The sequence below is a fragment of the Anarhichas minor genome, unplaced genomic scaffold, assembly GCF_050575085.1.
Source record: "Anarhichas minor isolate MPS153535 unplaced genomic scaffold, ASM5057508v1 ptg000028l, whole genome shotgun sequence".
In the NCBI taxonomy this organism is placed as follows: domain Eukaryota; kingdom Metazoa; phylum Chordata; class Actinopteri; order Perciformes; family Anarhichadidae; genus Anarhichas; species Anarhichas minor.
This window is the reverse complement of record NW_027466474.1, coordinates 16192406-16215382: the sequence shown is the minus strand read 5'-3', so window position 1 is coordinate 16215382 and position 22977 is coordinate 16192406. Positions and strand designations below refer to the sequence as shown.

At 42.9% G+C, this 22977-nt stretch overlaps 27 non-coding genes across 27 annotated transcripts; all 27 read left to right on the top strand.

Annotated features, from left to right (window-relative positions):
• The first annotated feature begins 43 nt into the window (after nt 1–43).
• trnal-aag (transfer RNA leucine (anticodon AAG)) lies at nt 44–125 on the top strand. The gene has a single exon. It is a non-coding gene; the product is annotated as a tRNA-Leu (tRNA).
• Nucleotides 126–774: 649 nt separating this feature from the next.
• On the top strand, nt 775–856 carry trnal-aag (transfer RNA leucine (anticodon AAG)). The gene has a single exon. It is a non-coding gene; the product is annotated as a tRNA-Leu (tRNA).
• A 667-nt stretch (nt 857–1523) lies between these two features.
• Nucleotides 1524–1605, top strand: trnal-aag (transfer RNA leucine (anticodon AAG)). Its single transcript has one exon. It is a non-coding gene; the product is annotated as a tRNA-Leu (tRNA).
• Nucleotides 1606–2254: 649 nt separating this feature from the next.
• On the top strand, nt 2255–2336 carry trnal-aag (transfer RNA leucine (anticodon AAG)). Its single transcript has one exon. It is a non-coding gene; the product is annotated as a tRNA-Leu (tRNA).
• A 641-nt stretch (nt 2337–2977) lies between these two features.
• trnal-aag (transfer RNA leucine (anticodon AAG)) lies at nt 2978–3059 on the top strand. The gene has a single exon. It is a non-coding gene; the product is annotated as a tRNA-Leu (tRNA).
• A 643-nt stretch (nt 3060–3702) lies between these two features.
• Nucleotides 3703–3784, top strand: trnal-aag (transfer RNA leucine (anticodon AAG)). The gene has a single exon. It is a non-coding gene; the product is annotated as a tRNA-Leu (tRNA).
• A 643-nt stretch (nt 3785–4427) lies between these two features.
• On the top strand, nt 4428–4509 carry trnal-aag (transfer RNA leucine (anticodon AAG)). Its single transcript has one exon. It is a non-coding gene; the product is annotated as a tRNA-Leu (tRNA).
• A 643-nt stretch (nt 4510–5152) lies between these two features.
• trnal-aag (transfer RNA leucine (anticodon AAG)) lies at nt 5153–5234 on the top strand. The gene has a single exon. It is a non-coding gene; the product is annotated as a tRNA-Leu (tRNA).
• Nucleotides 5235–5877: 643 nt separating this feature from the next.
• On the top strand, nt 5878–5959 carry trnal-aag (transfer RNA leucine (anticodon AAG)). Its single transcript has one exon. It is a non-coding gene; the product is annotated as a tRNA-Leu (tRNA).
• A 1164-nt stretch (nt 5960–7123) lies between these two features.
• On the top strand, nt 7124–7205 carry trnal-uag (transfer RNA leucine (anticodon UAG)). Its single transcript has one exon. It is a non-coding gene; the product is annotated as a tRNA-Leu (tRNA).
• A 644-nt stretch (nt 7206–7849) lies between these two features.
• On the top strand, nt 7850–7931 carry trnal-aag (transfer RNA leucine (anticodon AAG)). Its single transcript has one exon. It is a non-coding gene; the product is annotated as a tRNA-Leu (tRNA).
• A 667-nt stretch (nt 7932–8598) lies between these two features.
• On the top strand, nt 8599–8680 carry trnal-aag (transfer RNA leucine (anticodon AAG)). Its single transcript has one exon. It is a non-coding gene; the product is annotated as a tRNA-Leu (tRNA).
• Nucleotides 8681–9318: 638 nt separating this feature from the next.
• Nucleotides 9319–9400, top strand: trnal-aag (transfer RNA leucine (anticodon AAG)). The gene has a single exon. It is a non-coding gene; the product is annotated as a tRNA-Leu (tRNA).
• A 667-nt stretch (nt 9401–10067) lies between these two features.
• On the top strand, nt 10068–10149 carry trnal-aag (transfer RNA leucine (anticodon AAG)). The gene has a single exon. It is a non-coding gene; the product is annotated as a tRNA-Leu (tRNA).
• Nucleotides 10150–10798: 649 nt separating this feature from the next.
• Nucleotides 10799–10880, top strand: trnal-aag (transfer RNA leucine (anticodon AAG)). The gene has a single exon. It is a non-coding gene; the product is annotated as a tRNA-Leu (tRNA).
• A 667-nt stretch (nt 10881–11547) lies between these two features.
• Nucleotides 11548–11629, top strand: trnal-aag (transfer RNA leucine (anticodon AAG)). Its single transcript has one exon. It is a non-coding gene; the product is annotated as a tRNA-Leu (tRNA).
• A 667-nt stretch (nt 11630–12296) lies between these two features.
• Nucleotides 12297–12378, top strand: trnal-aag (transfer RNA leucine (anticodon AAG)). Its single transcript has one exon. It is a non-coding gene; the product is annotated as a tRNA-Leu (tRNA).
• A 1915-nt stretch (nt 12379–14293) lies between these two features.
• Nucleotides 14294–14375, top strand: trnal-uag (transfer RNA leucine (anticodon UAG)). Its single transcript has one exon. It is a non-coding gene; the product is annotated as a tRNA-Leu (tRNA).
• A 674-nt stretch (nt 14376–15049) lies between these two features.
• trnaf-aaa (transfer RNA phenylalanine (anticodon AAA)) lies at nt 15050–15131 on the top strand. The gene has a single exon. It is a non-coding gene; the product is annotated as a tRNA-Phe (tRNA).
• A 439-nt stretch (nt 15132–15570) lies between these two features.
• On the top strand, nt 15571–15652 carry trnal-uag (transfer RNA leucine (anticodon UAG)). The gene has a single exon. It is a non-coding gene; the product is annotated as a tRNA-Leu (tRNA).
• A 674-nt stretch (nt 15653–16326) lies between these two features.
• trnal-aag (transfer RNA leucine (anticodon AAG)) lies at nt 16327–16408 on the top strand. Its single transcript has one exon. It is a non-coding gene; the product is annotated as a tRNA-Leu (tRNA).
• A 439-nt stretch (nt 16409–16847) lies between these two features.
• Nucleotides 16848–16929, top strand: trnal-uag (transfer RNA leucine (anticodon UAG)). Its single transcript has one exon. It is a non-coding gene; the product is annotated as a tRNA-Leu (tRNA).
• A 1189-nt stretch (nt 16930–18118) lies between these two features.
• On the top strand, nt 18119–18200 carry trnal-uag (transfer RNA leucine (anticodon UAG)). Its single transcript has one exon. It is a non-coding gene; the product is annotated as a tRNA-Leu (tRNA).
• Nucleotides 18201–19389: 1189 nt separating this feature from the next.
• trnal-uag (transfer RNA leucine (anticodon UAG)) lies at nt 19390–19471 on the top strand. The gene has a single exon. It is a non-coding gene; the product is annotated as a tRNA-Leu (tRNA).
• A 655-nt stretch (nt 19472–20126) lies between these two features.
• trnal-aag (transfer RNA leucine (anticodon AAG)) lies at nt 20127–20208 on the top strand. The gene has a single exon. It is a non-coding gene; the product is annotated as a tRNA-Leu (tRNA).
• A 1183-nt stretch (nt 20209–21391) lies between these two features.
• trnal-uag (transfer RNA leucine (anticodon UAG)) lies at nt 21392–21473 on the top strand. Its single transcript has one exon. It is a non-coding gene; the product is annotated as a tRNA-Leu (tRNA).
• Nucleotides 21474–22662: 1189 nt separating this feature from the next.
• On the top strand, nt 22663–22744 carry trnal-aag (transfer RNA leucine (anticodon AAG)). Its single transcript has one exon. It is a non-coding gene; the product is annotated as a tRNA-Leu (tRNA).
• The last annotated feature ends 233 nt before the right edge of the window (nt 22745–22977 follow it).

The window sequence follows — 22977 nt, the reverse complement described above, 5'->3', positions numbered from 1 at the left end:
CAAATATTTGTCTCTAGAAGCTGATGCAAATGTTGCATTTACAGGTAGTGTGGCCGAGTGGTCAAAGGCGCTGGATTAAGGCTCCAGTCTCTCAGGAGGCGTGGGTTCAAATCCCACCACTGCCATTAACAATGAAAGGTACCTGGTAAATCAAGAGATGAGATGGTCTGACCCCATACTGACCCGCATCTTCACTGAAGTTAATGTGTGTGCCCAGTAAGTGCTCATTGTAATTACTTCACGGCACAGTGGCTCAATGCTTACTTCTATCCATACTCACATTGCCATGTTCTCAAAAGCCTAAGCATTCATTCCCACAAGTGTATTAGTGAAATGTCTTGTGTCTGCATTGCTTAAGTGGAAACTTTCAAAATTCTTGTTTGGAATTGGGGAAATCACTAGAAACAAGTTCGCTGCAGCATCCAAGAAATGAATATTTTTGTAACCAGTCAGCTGCTGAAATATTGGTTCCCACTGATTCCCAAAGATTTCCACACCAACTAAAACATATTTACAAGTCCCACTCCCTAAAAGAGCAAGCAGAGTGGCGCAGCGGAAGCGTGCTGGGCCCATAACCCAGATGTCGATGGATCGAAACCATCCTCTGCTATTTGTAAATGCTTTAAATCAGGAGAATTTCTCTACACTTTCAATGCTTTCAGCTGACTAAGCAGCCTATTCCCCAATTGTCTAAAGGAAATGTCTTCACCCTTTAGTGCTGCAGTGGACATCAAATATTTGTCTCTAGAAGCTGATGCAAATGTTGCATTTACAGGTAGTGTGGCCGAGTGGTCAAAGGCGCTGGATTAAGGCTCCAGTCTCTCAGGAGGCGTGGGTTCAAATCCCACCACTGCCATTAACAATGAAAGGTACCTGGTAAATCAAGAGATGAGATGGTCTGACCCCATACTGACCCGCATCTTCACTGAAGTTAATGTGTGTGCCCAGTAAGTGCTCATTGTAATTACTTCACGGCACAGTGGCTCAATGCTTACTTCTATCCATACTCACATTGCCATGTTCTCAAAAGCCTAAGCATTCATTCCCACAAGTGTATTAGTGAAATGTCTTGTGTCTGCATTGCTTAAGTGGAAACTTTCAAAATTCTTGTTTGGAATTGGGGAAATCACTAGAAACAAGTTCGCTGCAGCATCCAAGAAATGAATATTTTTGTAACCAGTCAGCTGCTGAAATATTGGTTCCCACTGATTCCCAAAGATTTCCACACCAACTAAAACATATTTACAAGTCCCACTCCCTAAAAGAGCAAGCAGAGTGGCGCAGCGGAAGCGTGCTGGGCCCATAACCCAGATGTCGATGGATCGAAACCATCCTCTGCTATTTGTAAATGCTTTAGATGAGGAGAATTTCTCTACACTTTCAATCCATTCTCATAATTCAATGCTTTCAGTTGACTAAGCAGCCATTTCCCCAATTGTCTGAAGGAAATGTCTTCACCCTTTAGTGCTGCAGTGGACATCAACTATTTGTCTCTAGAAGCTGATGCAAATGTTGCATTTACAGGTAGTGTGGCCGAGTGGTCAAAGGCGCTGGATTAAGGCTCCAGTCTCTCAGGAGGCGTGGGTTCAAATCCCACCACTGCCATTAACAATGAAAGGTACCTGGTAAATCAAGAGATGAGATGGTCTGACCCCATACTGACCCGCATCTTCACTGAAGTTAATGTGTGTGCCCAGTAAGTGCTCATTGTAATTACTTCACGGCACAGTGGCTCAATGCTTACTTCTATCCATACTCACATTGCCATGTTCTCAAAAGCCTAAGCATTCATTCCCACAAGTGTATTAGTGAAATGTCTTGTGTCTGCATTGCTTAAGTGGAAACTTTCAAAATTCTTGTTTGGAATTGGGGAAATCACTAGAAACAAGTTCGCTGCAGCATCCAAGAAATGAATATTTTTGTAACCAGTCAGCTGCTGAAATATTGGTTCCCACTGATTCCCAAAGATTTCCACACCAACTAAAACATATTTACAAGTCCCACTCCCTAAAAGAGCAAGCAGAGTGGCGCAGCGGAAGCGTGCTGGGCCCATGACCCAGATGTCGATGGATCGAAACCATCCTCTGCTATTTGTAAATGCTTTAAATCAGGAGAATTTCTCTACACTTTCAATGCTTTCAGCTGACTAAGCAGCCTATTCCCCAATTGTCTGAAGGAAATGTCTTCACACTTTAGTGCTGCAGTGGACATCAAATATTTGTCTCTAGAAGCTGATGCAAATGTTGCATTTACAGGTAGTGTGGCCGAGTGGTCAAAGGCGCTGGATTAAGGCTCCAGTCTCTCAGGAGGCGTGGGTTCAAATCCCACCACTGCCATTAACAATAAAAGGTACCTGGTAAATCAAGAGATGAGATGGTCTGACCCCATACTGACCGGCATCTTCACTGAAGTTAATGTGTGTGCCCAGTAAGTGCTCATTGTAATTACTTCACGGCTCAATGCTTACTTCTATCCATACTCACATTGCCATGTTCTCAAAAGCCTAAGCATTCATTCCCACAAGTGTATTAGTGAAATGTCTTGTGTCTGCATTGCTTAAGTGGAAACTTTCAAAATTCTTGTTTGGAATTGGGGAAATCACTAGAAACAAGTTCGCTGCAGCATCCAACAAATGAATATTTTTGTAACCAGTCAGCTGCTGAAATATTGGTTCCCACTGATTCCCAAAGATTTCCACACCAACTAAAACATATTTACAAGTCCCACTCCCTAAAAGAGCAAGCAGAGTGGCGCAGCGGAAGCGTGCTGGGCCCATAACCCAGATGTCGATGGATTGAAACCATCCTCTGCTATTTGTAAATGCTTTAAATCAGGAGAATTTCTCTACACTTTCAATGCTTTCAGCTGACTAAGCAGCCTATTCCCCAATTGTCTGAAGGAAATGTCTTCACCCTTTAGTGCTGCAGTGGACATCAAATATTTGTCTCTAGAAGCTGATGCAAATGTTGCATTTACAGGTAGTGTGGCCGAGTGGTCAAAGGCGCTGGATTAAGGCTCCAGTCTCTCAGGAGGCGTGGGTTCAAATCCCACCACTGCCATTGACAATGAAAGGTACCTGGTAAATCAAGAGATGAGATGGTCTGACCCCATACTGACCCGCATCTTCACTGAAGTTAATGTGTGTGCCCAGTAAGTGCTCATTGTAATTACTTCACGGCACAGTGACTCAATGCTTACTTCTATCCATACTCACATTGCCATGTTCTCAAAAGCATTCATTCCCACAAGTGTATTAGTGAAATGTCTTGTGTCTGCATTGCTAAAGTGGAAACTTTCAAAATTCTTGTTTGGAATTGGGGAAATCACTAGAAACAAGTTCGCTGCAGCATCCAAGAAATGAATATTTTTGTAACCAGTCAGCTGCTGAAATATTGGTTCCCACTGATTCCCAAAGATTTCCACACCAACTAAAACATATTTACAAGTCCCACTCCCTAAAAGAGCAAGCAGAGTGGCGCAGCGGAAGCGTGCTGGGCCCATAACCCAGATGTCGATGGATTGAAACCATCCTCTGCTATTTGTAAATGCTTTAAATCAGGAGAATTTCTCTACACTTTCAATGCTTTCAGCTGACTAAGCAGCCTATTCCCCAATTGTCTGAAGGAAATGTATTCCCCCTTTAGTGCTGCAGTGGACATCAAATATTTGTCTCTAGAAGCTGATGCAAATGTTGCATTTACAGGTAGTGTGGCCGAGTGGTCAAAGGCGCTGGATTAAGGCTCCAGTCTCTCAGGAGGCGTGGGTTCAAATCCCACCACTGCCATTAACAATGAAAGGTACCTGGTAAATCAAGAGATGAGATGGTCTGACCCCATACTGACCCGCATCTTCACTGAAGTTAATGTGTGTGCCCAGTAAGTGCTCATTGTAATTACTTCACGGCACAGTGGCTCAATGCTTACTTCTATCCATACTCACATTGCCATGTTCTCAAAAGCATTCATTCCCACAAGTGTATTAGTGAAATGTCTTGTGTCTGCATTGCTTAAGTGGAAACTTTCAAAATTCTTGTTTGGAATTGGGGAAATCACTAGAAACAAGTTCGCTGCAGCATCCAAGAAATTAATATTTTTGTAACCAGTCAGCTGCTGAAATATTGGTTCCCACTGATTCCCAAAGATTTCCACACCAACTAAAACATATTTACAAGTCCCACTCCCTAAAAGAGCAAGCAGAGTGGCGCAGCGGAAGCGTGCTGGGCCCATAACCCAGATGTCGATGGATCGAAACCATCCTCTGCTATTTGTAAATGCTTTAAATCAGGAGAATTTCTCTACACTTTCAATGCTTTCAGCTGACTAAGCAGCCTATTCCCCAATTGTCTGAAGGAAATGTCTTCACCCTTTAGTGCTGCAGTGGACATCAAATATTTGTCTCTAGAAGCTGATGCAAATGTTGCATTTACAGGTAGTGTGGCCGAGTGGTCAAAGGCGCTGGATTAAGGCTCCAGTCTCTCAGGAGGCGTGGGTTCAAATCCCACCACTGCCATTAACAATGAAAGGTACCTGGTAAATCAAGAGATGAGATGGTCTGACCCCATACTGACCCGCATCTTCACTGAAGTTAATGTGTGTGCCCAGTAAGTGCTCATTGTAATTACTTCACGGCACAGTGGCTCAATGCTTACTTCTATCCATACTCACATTGCCATGTTCTCAAAAGCATTCATTCCCACAAGTGTATTAGTGAAATGTCTTGTGTCTGCATTGCTTAAGTGGAAACTTTCAAAATTCTTGTTTGGAATTGGGGAAATCACTAGAAACAAGTTCGCTGCAGCATCCAAGAAATTAATATTTTTGTAACCAGTCAGCTGCTGAAATATTGGTTCCCACTGATTCCCAAAGATTTCCACACCAACTAAAACATATTTACAAGTCCCACTCCCTAAAAGAGCAAGCAGAGTGGCGCAGCGGAAGCGTGCTGGGCCCATAACCCAGATGTCGATGGATTGAAACCATCCTCTGCTATTTGTAAATGCTTTAAATCAGGAGAATTTCTCTACACTTTCAATGCTTTCAGCTGACTAAGCAGCCTATTCCCCAATTGTCTGAAGGAAATGTATTCCCCCTTTAGTGCTGCAGTGGACATCAAATATTTGTCTCTAGAAGCTGATGCAAATGTTGCATTTACAGGTAGTGTGGCCGAGTGGTCAAAGGCGCTGGATTAAGGCTCCAGTCTCTCAGGAGGCGTGGGTTCAAATCCCACCACTGCCATTAACAATGAAAGGTACCTGGTAAATCAAGAGATGAGATGGTCTGACCCCATACTGACCCGCATCTTCACTGAAGTTAATGTGTGTGCCCAGTAAGTGCTCATTGTAATTACTTCACGGCACAGTGGCTCAATGCTTACTTCTATCCATACTCACATTGCCATGTTCTCAAAAGCATTCATTCCCACAAGTGTATTAGTGAAATGTCTTGTGTCTGCATTGCTTAAGTGGAAACTTTCAAAATTCTTGTTTGGAATTGGGGAAATCACTAGAAACAAGTTCGCTGCAGCATCCAAGAAATTAATATTTTTGTAACCAGTCAGCTGCTGAAATATTGGTTCCCACTGATTCCCAAAGATTTCCACACCAACTAAAACATATTTACAAGTCCCACTCCCTAAAAGAGCAAGCAGAGTGGCGCAGCGGAAGCGTGCTGGGCCCATAACCCAGATGTCGATGGATCGAAACCATCCTCTGCTATTTGTAAATGCTTTAAATCAGGAGAATTTCTCTACACTTTCAATGCTTTCAGCTGACTAAGCAGCCTATTCCCCAATTGTCTGAAGGAAATGTCTTCACCCTTTAGTGCTGCAGTGGACATCAAATATTTGTCTCTAGAAGCTGATGCAAATGTTGCATTTACAGGTAGTGTGGCCGAGTGGTCAAAGGCGCTGGATTAAGGCTCCAGTCTCTCAGGAGGCGTGGGTTCAAATCCCACCACTGCCATTAACAATGAAAGGTACCTGGTAAATCAAGAGATGAGATGGTCTGACCCCATACTGACCCGCATCTTCACTGAAGTTAATGTGTGTGCCCAGTAAGTGCTCATTGTAATTACTTCACGGCACAGTGGCTCAATGCTTACTTCTATCCATACTCACATTGCCATGTTCTCAAAAGCATTCATTCCCACAAGTGTATTAGTGAAATGTCTTGTGTCTGCATTGCTTAAGTGGAAACTTTCAAAATTCTTGTTTGGAATTGGGGAAATCACTAGAAACAAGTTCGCTGCAGCATCCAAGAAATTAATATTTTTGTAACCAGTCAGCTGCTGAAATATTGGTTCCCACTGATTCCCAAAGATTTCCACACCAACTAAAACATATTTACAAGTCCCACTCCCTAAAAGAGCAAGCAGAGTGGCGCAGCGGAAGCGTGCTGGGCCCATAACCCAGATGTCGATGGATCGAAACCATCCTCTGCTATTTGTAAATGCTTTAAATCAGGAGAATTTCTCTACACTTTCAATGCTTTCAGCTGACTAAGCAGCCTATTCCCCAATTGTCTGAAGGAAATGTCTTGACCCTTTAGTGCTGCAGTGGACATCAAATATTTGTCTCTAGAAGCTGATGCAAATGTTGCATTTACAGGTAGTGTGGCCGAGTGGTCAAAGGCGCTGGATTAAGGCTCCAGTCTCTCAGGAGGCGTGGGTTCATATCCCACCACTGCCATTAACAATGAAAGGTACCTGGTAAATCAAGAGATGAGATGGTCTGACCCCATACTGACTTGCATGCATTGCTAAGTGTAGTGAACTTGTGTGAAGCTAAAGGATGAGTAGTGACTCCATGCTGGCTCTACCCTTTCAATCATCCTCAAATTGTCATGTTTTTAGATAACTAATCAATCATTGCCCAAAGTGTTAAACTCGAAAAAGGCATTCGCAGTGCAATGGAAAACCTTGCTGAAGGTCAATGTCTTATTCATTTCAGTTTGCAAACACTTGTCCAAGCGAGGTCAACTATGTTGCTCCTGTGACTGATTGTTCTAAACTATTTAGTTGGCTTCTCTGATTGCTGTTTGGGGTACAATGAACATTGACCGTTGACTAATTAGCTTATAGTGTTTTCAGAACAAATGGGTGGAGCAGGAGCAACTCCCTAAAAACAAGGTAGTGTGGCCGAGTGGTCGAAGGCGCTGGATTTAGGCTCCAGTCTCTATGGAGGCGTGGGTTCAAATCCCACCACTGCCATCCTTTCTGGACTTTACTTTAAGATTATTGGAAGAAATGCATACACATACCCACTGTTGTGTTTGTGCATCTTCACTGAAGTTAATGTGTGTGCCCAGTAAGTGCTCATTGTAATTACTTCACGGCACAGTGGCTCAATGCTTACTTCTATCCATACTCATATTGCCATGTTCTCAAAAGCCTAAGCATTCATTCCCACAAGTGTATTAGTGAAATGTCTTGTGTCTGCATTGCTTAAGTGGAAACTTTCAAAATTCTTGTTTGGAATTGGGGAAATCAATAGAAACAATATTCAAGAAATGAATATTTTTGTAACCAGTCAGCTGCTGAAATATTGGTTCCCACTGATTCCCAAAGATTTCCACACCAACTAAAACATATTTACAAGTCCCACTCCCTAAAAGAGCAAGCAGAGTGGCGCAGCGGAAGCGTGCTGGGCCCATAACCCAGATGTCGATGGATCGAAACCATCCTCTGCTATTTGTAAATGCTTTAAATCAGGAGAATTTCTCTACACTTTCAATGCTTTCAGCTGACTAAGCAGCCTATTCCCCAATTGTCTAAAGGAAATGTCTTCACCCTTTAGTGCTGCAGTGGACATCAAATATTTGTCTCTAGAAGCTGATGCAAATGTTGCATTTACAGGTAGTGTGGCCGAGTGGTCAAAGGCGCTGGATTAAGGCTCCAGTCTCTCAGGAGGCGTGGGTTCAAATCCCACCACTGCCATTAACAATGAAAGGTACCTGGTAAATCAAGAGATGAGATGGTCTGACCCCATACTGACCCGCATCTTCACTGAAGTTAATGTGTGTGCCCAGTAAGTGCTCATTGTAATTACTTCACGGCACAGTGGCTCAATGCTTACTTCTATCCATACTCACATTGCCATGTTCTCAAAAGCCTAAGCATTCATTCCCACAAGTGTATTAGTGAAATGTCTTGTGTCTGCATTGCTTAAGTGGAAACTTTCAAAATTCTTGTTTGGAATTGGGGAAATCACTAGAAACAAGTTCGCTGCAGCATCCAAGAAATGAATATTTTTGTAACCAGTCAGCTGCTGAAATATTGGTTCCCACTGATTCCCAAAGATTTCCACACCAACTAAAACATATTTACAAGTCCCACTCCCTAAAAGAGCAAGCAGAGTGGCGCAGCGGAAGCGTGCTGGGCCCATAACCCAGATGTCGATGGATCGAAACCATCCTCTGCTATTTGTAAATGCTTTAGATGAGGAGAATTTCTCTACACTTTCAATCCATTCTCATAATTCAATGCTTTCAGTTGACTAAGCAGCCATTTCCCCAATTGTCTGAAGGAAATGTCTTCACCCTTTAGTGCTGCAGTGGACATCAACTATTTGTCTCTAGAAGCTGATGCAAATGTTGCATTTACAGGTAGTGTGGCCGAGTGGTCAAAGGCGCTGGATTAAGGCTCCAGTCTCTCAGGAGGCGTGGGTTCAAATCCCACCACTGCCATTAACAATGAAAGGTACCTGGTAAATCAAGAGATGAGATGGTCTGACCCCATACTGACCCGCATCTTCACTGAAGTTAATGTGTGTGCCCAGTAAGTGCTCATTGTAATTACTTCACGGCACAGTGGCTCAATGCTTACTTCTATCCATACTCACATTGCCATGTTCTCAAAAGCCTAAGCATTCATTCCCACAAGTGTATTAGTGAAATGTCTTGTGTCTGCATTGCTTAAGTGGAAACTTTCAAAATTCTTGTTTGGAATTGGGGAAATCACTAGAAACAATATTCAAGAAATGAATATTTTTGTAACCAGTCAGCTGCTGAAATATTGGTTCCCACTGATTCCCAAAGATTTCCACACCAACTAAAACATATTTACAAGTCCCACTCCCTAAAAGAGCAAGCAGAGTGGCGCAGCGGAAGCGTGCTGGGCCCATAACCCAGATGTCGATGGATCGAAACCATCCTCTGCTATTTGTAAATGCTTTAAATCAGGAGAATTTCTCTACACTTTCAATGCTTTCAGCTGACTAAGCAGCCTATTCCCCAATTGTCTAAAGGAAATGTCTTCACCCTTTAGTGCTGCAGTGGACATCAAATATTTGTCTCTAGAAGCTGATGCAAATGTTGCATTTACAGGTAGTGTGGCCGAGTGGTCAAAGGCGCTGGATTAAGGCTCCAGTCTCTCAGGAGGCGTGGGTTCAAATCCCACCACTGCCATTAACAATGAAAGGTACCTGGTAAATCAAGAGATGAGATGGTCTGACCCCATACTGACCCGCATCTTCACTGAAGTTAATGTGTGTGCCCAGTAAGTGCTCATTGTAATTACTTCACGGCACAATGGCTCAATGCTTACTTCTATCCATACTCACATTGCCATGTTCTCAAAAGCCTAAGCATTCATTCCCACAAGTGTATTAGTGAAATGTCTTGTGTCTGCATTGCTTAAGTGGAAACTTTCAAAATTCTTGTTTGGAATTGGGGAAATCACTAGAAACAAGTTCGCTGCAGCATCCAAGAAATGAATATTTTTGTAACCAGTCAGCTGCTGAAATATTGGTTCCCACTGATTCCCAAAGATTTCCACACCAACTAAAACATATTTACAAGTCCCACTCCCTAAAAGAGCAAGCAGAGTGGCGCAGCGGAAGCGTGCTGGGCCCATAACCCAGATGTCGATGGATCGAAACCATCCTCTGCTATTTGTAAATGCTTTAGATGAGGAGAATTTCTCTACACTTTCAATCCATTCTCATAATTCAATGCTTTCAGTTGACTAAGCAGCCATTTCCCCAATTGTCTGAAGGAAATGTCTTCACCCTTTAGTGCTGCAGTGGACATCAACTATTTGTCTCTAGAAGCTGATGCAAATGTTGCATTTACAGGTAGTGTGGCCGAGTGGTCAAAGGCGCTGGATTAAGGCTCCAGTCTCTCAGGAGGCGTGGGTTCAAATCCCACCACTGCCATTAACAATGAAAGGTACCTGGTAAATCAAGAGATGAGATGGTCTGACCCCATACTGACCCGCATCTTCACTGAAGTTAATGTGTGTGCCCAGTAAGTGCTCATTGTAATTACTTCACGGCACAGTGGCTCAATGCTTACTTCTATCCATACTCACATTGCCATGTTCTCAAAAGCCTAAGCATTCATTCCCACAAGTGTATTAGTGAAATGTCTTGTGTCTGCATTGCTTAAGTGGAAACTTTCAAAATTCTTGTTTGGAATTGGGGAAATCACTAGAAACAAGTTCGCTGCAGCATCCAAGAAATGAATATTTTTGTAACCAGTCAGCTGCTGAAATATTGGTTCCCACTGATTCCCAAAGATTTCCACACCAACTAAAACATATTTACAAGTCCCACTCCCTAAAAGAGCAAGCAGAGTGGCGCAGCGGAAGCGTGCTGGGCCCATAACCCAGATGTCGATGGATCGAAACCATCCTCTGCTATTTGTAAATGCTTTAAATCAGGAGAATTTCTCTACACTTTCAATGCTTTCAGCTGACTAAGCAGCCTATTCCCCAATTGTCTAAAGGAAATGTCTTCACCCTTTAGTGCTGCAGTGGACATCAAATATTTGTCTCTAGAAGCTGATGCAAATGTTGCATTTACAGGTAGTGTGGCCGAGTGGTCAAAGGCGCTGGATTAAGGCTCCAGTCTCTCAGGAGGCGTGGGTTCAAATCCCACCACTGCCATTAACAATGAAAGGTACCTGGTAAATCAAGAGATGAGATGGTCTGACCCCATACTGACCCGCATCTTCACTGAAGTTAATGTGTGTGCCCAGTAAGTGCTCATTGTAATTACTTCACGGCACAGTGGCTCAATGCTTACTTCTATCCATACTCACATTGCCATGTTCTCAAAAGCCTAAGCATTCATTCCCACAAGTGTATTAGTGAAATGTCTTGTGTCTGCATTGCTTAAGTGGAAACTTTCAAAATTCTTGTTTGGAATTGGGGAAATCACTAGAAACAAGTTCGCTGCAGCATCCAAGAAATGAATATTTTTGTAACCAGTCAGCTGCTGAAATATTGGTTCCCACTGATTCCCAAAGATTTCCACACCAACTAAAACATATTTACAAGTCCCACTCCCTAAAAGAGCAAGCAGAGTGGCGCAGCGGAAGCGTGCTGGGCCCATAACCCAGATGTCGATGGATCGAAACCATCCTCTGCTATTTGTAAATGCTTTAGATGAGGAGAATTTCTCTACACTTTCAATCCATTCTCATAATTCAATGCTTTCAGTTGACTAAGCAGCCATTTCCCCAATTGTCTGAAGGAAATGTCTTCACCCTTTAGTGCTGCAGTGGACATCAACTATTTGTCTCTAGAAGCTGATGCAAATGTTGCATTTACAGGTAGTGTGGCCGAGTGGTCAAAGGCGCTGGATTAAGGCTCCAGTCTCTCAGGAGGCGTGGGTTCAAATCCCACCACTGCCATTAACAATGAAAGGTACCTGGTAAATCAAGAGATGAGATGGTCTGACCCCATACTGACCCGCATCTTCACTGAAGTTAATGTGTGTGCCCAGTAAGTGCTCATTGTAATTACTTCACGGCACAGTGGCTCAATGCTTACTTCTATCCATACTCACATTGCCATGTTCTCAAAAGCCTAAGCATTCATTCCCACAAGTGTATTAGTGAAATGTCTTGTGTCTGCATTGCTTAAGTGGAAACTTTCAAAATTCTTGTTTGGAATTGGGGAAATCACTAGAAACAAGTTCGCTGCAGCATCCAAGAAATGAATATTTTTGTAACCAGTCAGCTGCTGAAATATTGGTTCCCACTGATTCCCAAAGATTTCCACACCAACTAAAACATATTTACAAGTCCCACTCCCTAAAAGAGCAAGCAGAGTGGCGCAGCGGAAGCGTGCTGGGCCCATAACCCAGATGTCGATGGATCGAAACCATCCTCTGCTATTTGTAAATGCTTTAGATGAGGAGAATTTCTCTACACTTTCAATCCATTCTCATAATTCAATGCTTTCAGTTGACTAAGCAGCCATTTCCCCAATTGTCTGAAGGAAATGTCTTCACCCTTTAGTGCTGCAGTGGACATCAACTATTTGTCTCTAGAAGCTGATGCAAATGTTGCATTTACAGGTAGTGTGGCCGAGTGGTCAAAGGCGCTGGATTAAGGCTCCAGTCTCTCAGGAGGCGTGGGTTCAAATCCCACCACTGCCATTAACAATGAAAGGTACCTGGTAAATCAAGAGATGAGATGGTCTGACCCCATACTGACCCGCATCTTCACTGAAGTTAATGTGTGTGCCCAGTAAGTGCTCATTGTAATTACTTCACGGCACAGTGGCTCAATGCTTACTTCTATCCATACTCACATTGCCATGTTCTCAAAAGCCTAAGCATTCATTCCCACAAGTGTATTAGTGAAATGTCTTGTGTCTGCATTGCTTAAGTGGAAACTTTCAAAATTCTTGTTTGGAATTGGGGAAATCACTAGAAACAAGTTCGCTGCAGCGTCCAAGAAATGAATATTTTTGTAACCAGTCAGCTGCTGAAATATTGGTTCCCACTGATTCCCAAAGATTTCCACACCAACTAAAACATATTTACAAGTCCCACTCCCTAAAAGAGCAAGCAGAGTGGCGCAGCGGAAGCGTGCTGGGCCCATAACCCAGATGTCGATGGATCGAAACCATCCTCTGCTATTTGTAAATGCTTTAGATGAGGAGAATTTCTCTACACTTTCAATGCTTTCAGCTGACTAAGCAGCCTATTCCCCAATTGTCTGAAGGAAATGTCTTCACCCTTTAGTGCTGCAGTGGACATCAAATATTTGTCTCTAGAAGCTGATGCAAATGTTGCATTTACAGGTAGTGTGGCCGAGTGGTCAAAGGCGCTGGATTAAGGCTCCAGTCTCTCAGAAGGCGTGGGTTCAAATCCCACCACTGCCATTAACAATGAAAGGTATCTGGTAAATCAAGAGATGAGATATTCTGAACCCATACTGACCCGCATCTTCACTGAAGTTAATGTGTGTGCCCAGTAAGTGCTCATTGTAATTACTTCACGGCACAGTGGCTCAATGCTTACTTCTATCCATACTCACATTGACATGTTCTCAAAAGCCTAAAGCATTCATTCCCACAAGTGTATTAGTGAAATGTCTTGTGTCTGCATTGCTTAAGTGGAAACTTTCAAAATTCTTGTTTGGAATTGGGGAAATCACTAGAAACAAGTTCGCTGCAGCATCCAAGAAATGAATATTTTTGTAACCAGTCAGCTGCTGAAATATTGGTTCCCACTGATTCCCAAAGATCTCCACACCAACTAAAACATATTTACAAGTCCCACTCCCTAAAAGAGCAAGCAGAGTGGCGCAGCGGAAGCGTGCTGGGCCCATAACCCAGATGTCGATGGATCGAAACCATCCTCTGCTATTTGTAAATGCTTTAGATGAGGAGAATTTCTCTACACTTTCAATCCATTCTCATAATTCAATGCTTTCAGTTGACGAAGCAGCCATTTCCCCAATTGTCTGAAGGAAATGTCTTCACCCTTTAGTGCTGCAGTGGACATCAACTATTTGTCTCTAGAAGCTGATGCAAATTTTGCATTTACAGGTAGTGTGGCCGAGTGGTCAAAGGCGCTGGATTAAGGCTCCAGTCTCTCAGGAGGCGTGGGTTCATATCCCACCACTGCCATTAACAATGAAAGGTACCTGGTAAAGCATGAGATGGTCTGACCCCATACTGACTTGCATGCATTGCTAAGTGTAGTGAACTTGTGTGAAGCTAAAGGATGAGTAGTGACTCCATGCTGGCTCTACCCTTTCAATCATCCTCAAATTGTCATGTTTTTAGATAACTAATCAATCATTGCCCAAAGTGTTAAACTTGAAAAAGGCATTCGCAGTGCAATGGAAAACCTTGCTGAAGGTCAATGTCTTATTCATTTCAGTTTGCAAACACTTGTCCAAGCGAGGTCAACTATGTTGCTCCTGTGACTGATTGTTCTAAACTATTTAGTTGGCTTCTCTGATTGCTGTTTGGGGTACAATGAACATTGACCGTTGACTAATTAGCTTATAGTGTTTTCAGAACAAATGGGCGGAGCAGGAGCAACTCCCTAAAAACAAGGTAGTGTGGCCGAGTGGTCGAAGGCGCTGGATTTAGGCTCCAGTCTCTATGGAGGCGTGGGTTCAAATCCCACCACTGCCATCCTTTCTGGACTTTACTTTAAGATTATTGGAAGAAATGCATACACATACCCACTGTTGTGTTTGTGCATCTTCACTGAAGTTAATGTGTGTGCCCAGTAAGTGCTCATTGTAATTACTTCAAGGCACAGTGGCTCAATGCTTACTTCTATCCATACTCACATTGACATGTTCTCAAAAGCCTAAAGCATTCATTCCCACAAGTGTATTAGTGAAATGTCTTGTGTCTGCATTGCTTAAGTGGAAACTTTCAAAATTCTTGTTTGGAATTGGGGAAATCACTAGAAACAAGTTCGCTGCAGCATCCAAGAAATGAATATTTTTGTAACCAGTCAGCTGCTGAAATATTGGTTCCCACTGATTCCCAAAGATCTCCACACCAACTAAAACATATTTACAAGTCCCACTCCCTAAAAGAGCAAGCAGAGTGGCGCAGCGGAAGCGTGCTGGGCCCATAACCCAGATGTCGATGGATCGAAACCATCCTCTGCTATTTGTAAATGCTTTAGATGAGGAGAATTTCTCTACACTTTCAATCCATTCTCATAATTCAATGCTTTCAGTTGACGAAGCAGCCATTTCCCCAATTGTCTGAAGGAAATGTCTTCACCCTTTAGTGCTGCAGTGGACATCAACTATTTGTCTCTAGAAGCTGATGCAAATGTTGCATTTACAGGTAGTGTGGCCGAGTGGTCAAAGGCGCTGGATTAAAGCTCCAGTCTCTCAGGAGGCGTGGGTTCAAATCCCACCACTGCCATTAACAATGAAAGGTACCTGGTAAAGCAAGAGATGAGGTGGTGTGACCCCATACTGACTTGCATGCATTGCTAAGTGTAGTGAACTTGTGTGAAGCTAAAGGATGAGTAGTGACTCCATGCTGGCTCTACCCTTACAATCATCCTCAAATTGTCATGTTTTTAGATAACTAATCAATCATTGCCCAAAGTGTTAAACTTGAAAAAGGCATTCGCAGTGCAATGGAAAACCTTGCTGAAGGTCAATGTCTTATTCATTTCAGTTTGCAAACACTTGTCCAAGCGAGGTCAACTATGTTGCTCCTGTGACTGATTGTTCTAAACTATTTAGTTGGCTTCTCTGATTGCTGTTTGGGGTACAATGAACATTGACCGTTGACTAATTAGCTTATAGTGTTTTCAGAACAAATGGGCGGAGCAGGAGCAACTCCCTAAAAACAAGGTAGTGTGGCCGAGTGGTCGAAGGCGCTGGATTTAGGCTCCAGTCTCTATGGAGGCGTGGGTTCAAATCCCACCACTGCCATCCTTTCTGGACTTTACTTTAAGATTATTGGAAGAAATGCATACACATACCCACTGTTGTGTTTGTGCATCTTCACTGAAGTTAATGTGTGTGCCCAGTAAGTGCTCATTGTAATTACTTCACGGCACAGTGGCTCAATGCTTACTTCTATCCATACTCACATTGACATGTTCTCAAAAGCCTAAAGCATTCATTCCCACAAGTGTATTAGTGAAATGTCTTGTGTCTGCATTGCTAAAGTGGAAACTTTCAAAATTCTTGTTTGGAATTGGGGAAATCACTAGAAACAAGTTCGCTGCAGCATCCAAGAAATGAATATTTTTGTAACCAGTCAGCTGCTGAAATATTGGTTCCCACTGATTCCCAAAGATCTCCACACCAACTAAAACATATTTACAAGTCCCACTCCCTAAAAGAGCAAGCAGAGTGGCGCAGCGGAAGCGTGCTGGGCCCATAACCCAGATGTCGATGGATCGAAACCATCCTCTGCTATTTGTAAATGCTTTAGATGAGGAGAATTTCTCTACACTTTCAATCCATTCTCATAATTCAATGCTTTCAGTTGACGAAGCAGCCATTTCCCCAATTGTCTGAAGGAAATGTCTTCACCCTTTAGTGCTGCAGTGGACATCAACTATTTGTCTCTAGAAGCTGATGCAAATGTTGCATTTACAGGTAGTGTGGCCGAGTGGTCAAAGGCGCTGGATTAAGGCTCCAGTCTCTCAGGAGGCGTGGGTTCAAATCCCACCACTGCCATTAACAATGAAAGGTACCTGGTAAAGCAAGAGATGAGGTGGTGTGACCCCATACTGACTTGCATGCATTGCTAAGTGTAGTGAACTTGTGTGAAGCTAAAGGATGAGTAGTGACTCCATGCTGGCTCTACCCTTACAATCATCCTCAAATTGTCATGTTTTTAGATAACTAATCAATCATTGCCCAAAGTGTTAAACTTGAAAAAGGCATTCGCAGTGCAATGGAAAACCTTGCTGAAGGTCAATGTCTTATTCATTTCAGTTTGCAAACACTTGTCCAAGCGAGGTCAACTATGTTGCTCCTGTGACTGATTGTTCTAAACTATTTAGTTGGCTTCTCTGATTGCTGTTTGGGGTACAATGAACATTGACCGTTGACTAATTAGCTTATAGTGTTTTCAGAACAAATGGGCGGAGCAGGAGCAACTCCCTAAAAACAAGGTAGTGTGGCCGAGTGGTCGAAGGCGCTGGATTTAGGCTCCAGTCTCTATGGAGGCGTGGGTTCAAATCCCACCACTGCCATCCTTTCTGGACTTTACTTTAAGATTATTGGAAGAAATGCATACACATACCCACTGTTGTGTTTGTGCATCTTCACTGAAGTTAATGTGTGTGCCCAGTAAGTGCTCATTGTAATTACTTCACGGCACAGTGGCTCAATGCTTACTTCTATCCATATTCACATTGCCATGTTCTCAAAAGCCTAAGCATTCATTCCCACAAGTGTATTAGTGAAATGTCTTGTGTCTGCATTGCTTAAGTGGAAACTTTCAAAATTCTTGTTTGGAATTGGGGAAATCACTAGAAACAAGTTCGCTGCAGCATCCAAGAAATGAATATTTTTGTAACCAGTCAGCTGCTGAAATATTGGTTCCCACTGATTCCCAAAGATTTCCACACCAACTAAAACATATTTACAAGTCCCACTCCCTAAAAGAGCAAGCAGAGTGGCGCAGCGGAAGCGTGCTGGGCCCATAACCCAGATGTCGATGGATCGAAACCATTCTCTGCTATTTGTAAATGCTTTAGATGAGGAGAATTTCTCTACACTTTCAATCCATTCTCATAATTCAATGCTTTCAGTTGACTAAGCAGCCATTTCCCCAATTGTCTGATGGAAATGTCTTCACCCTTTAGTGCTGCAGTGGACATCAACTATTTGTCTCTAGAAGCTGATGCAAATGTTGCATTTACAGGTAGTGTGGCCGAGTGGTCAAAGGCGCTGGATTAAGGCTCCAGTCTCTCAGGAGGCGTGGGTTCATATCCCACCACTGCCATTAACAATGAAAGGTACCTGGTAAAGCATGAGATGGTCTGACCCCATACTGACTTGCATGCATTGCTAAGTGTAGTGAACTTGTGTGAAGCAAAAGGATGAGTAGTGACTCCATGCTGGCTCTACCCTTTCAATCATCCTCAAATTGTCATGTTTTTAGATAACTAATCAATCATTGCCCAAAGTGTTAAACTTGAAAAAGGCATTCGCAGTGCAATGGAAAACCTTGCTGAAGGTCAATGTCTTATTCATTTCAGTTTGCAAACACTTGTCCAAGCGAGGTCAACTATGTTGCTCCTGTGACTGATTGTTCTAAACTATTTAGTTGGCTTCCCTGATTGCTGTTTGGGGTACAATGAACATTGACCGTTGACTAATTAGCTTATAGTGTTTTCAGAACAAATGGGCGGAGCAGGAGCAACTCCCTAAAAACAAGGTAGTGTGGCCGAGTGGTCGAAGGCGCTGGATTTAGGCTCCAGTCTCTATGGAGGCGTGGGTTCAAATCCCACCACTGCCATCCTTTCTGGACTTTACTTTAAGATTATTGGAAGAAATGCATACACATACCCACTGTTGTGTTTGTGCATCTTCACTGAAGTTAATGTGTGTGCCCAGTAAGTGCTCATTGTAATTACTTCACGGCACAGTGGCTCAATGCTTACTTCTATCCATATTCACATTGCCATGTTCTCAAAAGCCTAAGCATTCATTCCCACAAGTGTATTAGTGAAATGTCTTGTGTCTGCATTGCTTCAGTGGAAACTTTCAAAATTCTTGTTTGGAATTGGGGAAATCACTAGAAACAAGTTCGCTGCAGCATCCAAGAAATGAATATTTTTGTAACCAGTCAGCTGCTGAAATATTGGTTCCCACTGATTCCCAAAGATTTCCACACCAACTAAAACATATTTACAAGTCCCACTCCCTAAAAGAGCAAGCAGAGTGGCGCAGCGGAAGCGTGCTGGGCCCATAACCCAGATGTCGATGGATCGAAACCATCCTCTGCTATTTGTAAATGCTTTAGATGAGGAGAATTTCTCTACACTTTCAATCCATTCTCATAATTCAATGCTTTCAGTTGACTAAGCAGCCATTTCCCCAATTGTCTGAAGGAAATGTCTTCACCCTTTAGTGCTGCAGTGGACATCAACTATTTGTCTCTAGAAGCTGATGCAAATGTTGCATTTACAGGTAGTGTGGCCGAGTGGTCAAAGGCGCTGGATTAAGGCTCCAGTCTCTCAGGAGGCGTGGGTTCATATCCCACCACTGCCATTAACAATGAAAGGTACCTGGTAAAGCATGAGATGGTCTGACCCCATACTGACTTGCAGGCATTGCTAAGTGTAGTGAACTTGTGTGAAGCAAAAGGATGAGTAGTGACTCCATGCTGGCTCTACCCTTTCAATCATCCTCAAATTGTCATGTTTTTAGATAACTAATCAATCATTGCCCAAAGTGTTAAACTTGAAAAAGGCATTCGCAGTGCAATGGAAAACCTTGCTGAAGGTCAATGTCTTATTCATTTCAGTTTGCAAACACTTGTCCAAGCGAGGTCAACTATGTTGCTCCTGTGACTGATTGTTCTAAACTATTTAGTTGGCTTCTCTGATTGCTGTTTGGGGTACAATGAACATTGACCGTTGACTAATTAGCTTATAGTGTTTTCAGAACAAATGGGCGGAGCAGGAGCAACTCCCTAAAAACAAGGTAGTGTGGCCGAGTGGTCGAAGGCGCTGGATTTAGGCTCCAGTCTCTATGGAGGCGTGGGTTCAAATCCCACCACTGCCATCCTTTCTGGACTTTACTTTAAGATTATTGGAAGAAATGCATACACATACCCACTGTTGTGTTTGTGCATCTTCACTGAAGTTAATGTGTGTGCCCAGTAAGTGCTCATTGTAATTACTTCACGGCACAGTGGCTCAATGCTTACTTCTATCCATACTCACATTGCCATGTTCTCAAAAGCCTAAGCATTCATTCCCACAAGTGTATTAGTGAAATGTCTTGTGTCTGCATTGCTTAAGTGGAAACTTTCAAAATTCTTGTTTGGAATTGGGGAAATCACTAGAAACAAGTTCGCTGCAGCATCCAACAAATGAATATTTTTGTAACCAGTCAGCTGCTGAAATATTGGTTCCCACTGATTCCTAAAGATTTCCACACCAACTAAAACATATTTACAAGTCCCACTCCCTAAAAGAGCAAGCAGAGTGGCGCAGCGGAAGTGTGCTGGGCCCATAACCCAGATGTCGATGGATCGAAACCATCCTCTGCTATTTGTAAATGCTTTAAATCAGGAGAATTTCTCTACACTTTCAATGCTTTCAGCTGACTAAGCAGCCTATTCCCCAATTGTCTGAAGGAAATGTCTTCACCCTTTAGTGCTGCAGTGGACATCAAATATTTGTCTCTAGAAGCTGATGCAAATGTTGCATTTACAGGTAGTGTGGCCGAGTGGTCAAAGGCGCTGGATTAAGGCTCCAGTCTCTCAGGAGGCGTGGGTTCAAATCCCACCACTGCCATTAACAATGAAAGGTACCTGGTAAATCAAGAGATGAGATGGTCTGACCCCATACTGACCCGCATCTTCACTGAAGTTAATGTGTGTGCCCAGTAAGTGCTCATTGTAATTACTTCACGGCACAGTGGCTCAATGCTTACTTCTATCCATACTCACATTGCCATGTTCTCAAAAGCCTAAGCATTCATTCCCACAAGTGTATTAGTGAAATGTCTTGTGTCTGCATTGCTTAAGTGGAAACTTTCAAAATTCTTGTTTGGAATTGGGGAAATCACTAGAAACAAGTTCGCTGCAGCATCCAAGAAATGAATATTTTTGTAACCAGTCAGCTGCTGAAATATTGGTTCCCACTGATTCCCAAAGATTTCCACACCAACTAAAACATATTTACAAGTCCCACTCCCTAAAAGAGCAAGCAGAGTGGCGCAGCGGAAGCGTGCTGGGCCCATAACCCAGATGTCGATGGATCGAAACCATCCTCTGCTATTTGTAAATGCTTTAGATGAGGAGAATTTCTCTACACTTTCAATCCATTCTCATAATTCAATGCTTTCAGTTGACTAAGCAGCCATTTCCCCAATTGTCTGAAGGAAATGTCTTCACCCTTTAGTGCTGCAGTGGACATCAACTATTTGTCTCTAGAAGCTGATGCAAATGTTGCATTTACAGGTAGTGTGGCCGAGTGGTCAAAGGCGCTGGATTAAGGCTCCAGTCTCTCAGGAGGCGTGGGTTCATATCCCACCACTGCCATTAACAATGAAAGGTACCTGGTAAAGCATGAGATGGTCTGACCCCATACTGACTTGCATGCATTGCTAAGTGTAGTGAACTTGTGTGAAGCTAAAGGATGAGTAGTGACTCCATGCTGGCTCTACCCTTTCAATCATCCTCAAATTGTCATGTTTTTAGATAACTAATCAATCATTGCCCAAAGTGTTAAACTTGAAAAAGGCATTCGCAGTGCAATGGAAAACCTTGCTGAAGGTCAATGTCTTATTCATTTCAGTTTGCAAACACTTGTCCAAGCGAGGTCAACTATGTTGCTCCTGTGACTGATTGTTCTAAACTATTTAGTTGGCTTCTCTGATTGCTGTTTGGGGTACAATGAACATTGACCGTTGACTAATTAGCTTATAGTGTTTTCAGAACAAATGGGCGGAGCAGGAGCAACTCCCTAAAAACAAGGTAGTGTGGCCGAGTGGTCGAAGGCGCTGGATTTAGGCTCCAGTCTCTATGGAGGCGTGGGTTCAAATCCCACCACTGCCATCCTTTCTGGACTTTACTTTAAGATTATTGGAAGAAATGCATACACATACCCACTGTTGTGTTTGTGCATCTTCACTGAAGTTAATGTGTGTGCCCAGTAAGTGCTCATTGTAATTACTTCACGGCACAGTGGCTCAATGCTTACTTCTATCCATACTCACATTGCCATGTTCTCAAAAGCCTAAGCATTCATTCCCACAAGTGTATTAGTGAAATGTCTTGTGTCTGCATTGCTTAAGTGGAAACTTTCAAAATTCTTGTTTGGAATTGGGGAAATCACTAGAAACAAGTTCGCTGCAGCATCCAAGAAATGAATATTTTTGTAACCAGTCAGCTGCTGAAATATTGGTTCCCACTGATTCCCAAAGATTTCCACACCAACTAAAACATATTTACAAGTCCCACTCCCTAAAAGAGCAAGCAGAGTGGCGCAGCGGAAGCGTGCTGGGCCCATAACCCAGATGTCGATGGATCGAAACCATCCTCTGCTATTTGTAAATGCTTTAGATGAGGAGAATTTCTCTACACTTTCAATCCATTCTCATAATTCAATGCTTTCAGTTGACTAAGCAGCCATTTCCCCAATTGTCTGAAGGAAATGTCTTCACCCTTTAGTGCTGCAGTGGACATCAACTATTTGTCTCTAGAAGCTGATGCAAATGTTGCATTTACAGGTAGTGTGGCCGAGTGGTCAAAGGCGCTGGATTAAGGCTCCAGTCTCTCAGGAGGCGTGGGTTCATATCCCACCACTGCCATTAACAATGAAAGGTACCTGGTAAAGCATGAGATGGTCTGACCCCATACTGACTTGCATGCATTGCTAAGTGTAGTGAACTTGTGTGAAGCTAAAGGATGAGTAGTGACTCCATGCTGGCTCTACCCTTTCAATCATCCTCAAATTGTCATGTTTTTAGATAACTAATCAATCATTGCCCAAAGTGTTAAACTTGAAAAAGGCATTCGCAGTGCAATGGAAAACCTTGCTGAAGGTCAATGTCTTATTCATTTCAGTTTGCAAACACTTGTCCAAGCGAGGTCAACTATGTTGCTCCTGTGACTGATTGTTCTAAACTATTTAGTTGGCTTCTCTGATTGCTGTTTGGGGTACAATGAACATTGACCGTTGACTAATTAGCTTATAGTGTTTTCAGAACAAATGGGCGGAGCAGGAGCAACTCCCTAAAAACAAGGTAGTGTGGCCGAGTGGTCGAAGGCGCTGGATTAAGGCTCCAGTCTCTCAGGAGGCGTGGGTTCAAATCCCACCACTGCCATTAACAATGAAAGGTACCTGGTAAATCAAGAGATGAGATGGTCTGACCCCATACTGACCCGCATCTTCACTGAAGTTAATGTGTGTGCCCAGTAAGTGCTCATTGTAATTACTTCACGGCACAGTGGCTCAATGCTTACTTCTATCCATACTCACATTGCCATGTTCTCAAAAGCCTAAGCATTCATTCCCACAAGTGTATTAGTGAAATGTCTTGTGTCTGCATTGCTTAAG